General features: G+C 37.3%; 1 long non-coding RNA gene across 1 annotated transcript; it reads right to left on the bottom strand.

Moving 5' to 3' along the window:
* Positions 1 to 1,063: 1,063 nt before the first annotated feature.
* LOC138926417 (uncharacterized) lies at positions 1,064 to 1,794 on the bottom strand. Its single transcript, XR_011442947.1, has 3 exons — positions 1,507 to 1,794; positions 1,355 to 1,452; positions 1,064 to 1,263 (listed from the first exon to the last, which is right to left on the bottom strand). It is a non-coding gene; the product is annotated as an uncharacterized lncRNA (long non-coding RNA).
* Positions 1,795 to 2,663: the final 869 nt, after the last annotated feature.

Raw genomic sequence — 2,663 nt, 5'->3', positions numbered from 1 at the left:
ATTCTAGGCGGATGTTGCCTGATGCGGAGTAGAAGCAGCGTTAGGAAAATGACGGAACGGAAAATGGACAAATACCGGAAAATTCGTGCTCGTTCGGAAAAATAATTGATGACTGTCTATATATGTATATTTCGACCAGTATGGCTCGTACGTAAATATTGAATTCCTAACTGTTTTCGAATTTGCGGAGCCGGAAAGGTGGACTTGACCTTGGCTTGGATTTAACACAGAAAAAATTATAAATAATTTTTGCCTAATTGTCGGATTTAATTATTATGGAGACAGACGGGTGGTGTTGAAAATTTCAATTTTAATCAATGGAGGTTAATTATCACGAAGCTGGAACGGTGGAACTTAAACCGCGCCTCGGTTCAGACAGAAGATTGACAATTAAATTATTTAATTATAATTTTTTTCGATAATTAAATTTTCGACTTTAATTACACAGCTCCACAAAAAAAAAAAAAAAAAAAATTCAGAGATCAGACCATACCTCCTATATGGATTTGGGGTCGCTGAATCCGAATCCGTGGTCAGTTGGTCGCCATCACGTCAGGTTTTCGAGAAAATAACGGTTGAATAGTCGAAAAACGCCGTTTTTGACCATTTTCGAAAAATCGTACCTGATGTGTTACAAACCTAATTCAAAATGGAAATGAAAGGCTGATTTGTGATCTTTAAAACGAGCTCCATGCTCCATTTTTCGCATGCACCGTTAGGACAGGGGGTGCGTTTATATGTAGGCATCTTAGCAAAAAATGTATGCCGAACACAAAAATTTCAAAATTCAGCATATTCAAATAAAACATGGTACCCGGGGGTTTTTGGGGTCGCTGAATCCGAATCTGAGGTCAGTTTGACGCCATCACGTCAAGTTTCTTCATAACCTCAAACAAATAGCGTCAACCCAGAAAACGCCTTACCTAAAATAACCAAACGCAAGTTAACCTAAATTAACCTATCTAATTCTAAGTTAACCTAACCTAAAATTATTCAACCTAACTTAATCTAAATTAATTAAAAATGGAAGCAAGATTTACTGGTCCTTGCTTCTCTTGTGATACCTCACTTGTTTGCATTCAAACGATCGACGCAGGGAACGTCGCTTACAACCTTTCTTGTCTTTCACATCATCCCGTTTCAGACTCCAGCAATAGTCTGCCATCATATTGACACCCCATTTTCCTTGATATCGCTTTTCCATATCCCGCATGTCTTGATGACACCTTTCTCCATGTTCTTCGCTGAAGTCGCCTAGTTTTTCTGGAAAGAAATCAATATGTGAATCCAAGAAATGCATTTCAACAGTCATATTGCAACCTAGAAGATCAAATTTGTTAATCATCTCACTTACCATCTTCTTGTAATTTGGGCTCTTCTTATTCCCTAGAAAATTTTGGCAAACATCGCGAAAACTTGTCCATGCAGCTTTCTCCGTTTTCGTCATATGATCTGTAAAATTACCATCGTTAAATAGTATCCGAATTTTTGGGCCGTCAAAAATACCTGCTTCTAATTTTGCCACACGAGCGTAGGCATTTTTTTTGCGATGTATTCAAAACATTTGCCAGTCTTATCCAAAGCCTTGACGAACTGAGTCATTAGCCCAAGTTTCAGATGTAAAGGTGGCACTAAAATTTTTGATACATCTACGAGAGGCGCTTTCAAAACATTAGGTGATCCAGGTTCCAAGGACTTACGTTCTGGCCAATTCTTCTTTTTATAATGATTTGATCGATCTCTGCTATCGAAGAGACATAAAAAGCAGGGATATTTGATGTTACCACTTTGCATTCCCAGGATGACCCCTATAATTTTCAAATCACCACATAGAAGCCAGTTATGATCAGAGTATTTTATTTTATCAAGAACTATACTCACGTTTTCATACGATTCCTTCATGACTGTAGAATGAGCTATAGGTATCGGAGCTAGAACGTTCGTGTTGTGGAGTAGTATAGGTTTTAGACTGCGAATTGATGAGTCTATAAAAAGACCCCACTCTGTCGGCTTATATACATTATTATTTTTTAAACTATTTATCAGTCCGCTGATATTGTCACAATATACTAAATGTAATGTTTCATCTTGGATAAAGAATTTCCTCAGTTCTCGCTCACGATTTCTATATACAGTAACGCTTGTTCCTTTATCCAAGAGATTTTTGAATTTTAGCCTTGACGCCAAAAGCTCATGTGCTTCCTTTGACAAACCCAGCTCTCTACCTAAATTGCTCAATTCAGATTGACTGAATTTTTGCGGTATTTCATTCCTTTTTTTGAATTCTTCATCAATTGATGCCACATCACTGTCTCCATCGTATTCTTCTTCGCTTGCATCAGGTGCTGGATCATCGGAGACTTTTTTACGACGACCACGTTTTTCCAAACCTGAAGCGTTAGCTGGTTTCACTTTATCTGTGTATATATACTTAATTTGATGTCTGTTTTTGGAATTAAATCCCGCTGTAATTGTCATACAGAAGAAACAATCTTCTCTTCTGTCTGGCCTGCTCCATATAACTGGTGATGTGATATTCAATTTTGTAAGGTCCTTAGAATTGTGACATATTCTCATAATGTTGAAGCAGTTGAAACAGACAATATGAGGGACCCAGTTCTCATTTTGATTTGAAATTTTAGATGAATAACAATATTCGTATG

The sequence above is a fragment of the Drosophila bipectinata genome, chromosome XL (genome assembly GCF_030179905.1).
Source record: "Drosophila bipectinata strain 14024-0381.07 chromosome XL, DbipHiC1v2, whole genome shotgun sequence".
Classification (NCBI taxonomy): Eukaryota; Metazoa; Arthropoda; class Insecta; order Diptera; family Drosophilidae; genus Drosophila; species Drosophila bipectinata.
This window is presented reverse-complemented; position numbering and strand designations above follow the sequence as displayed.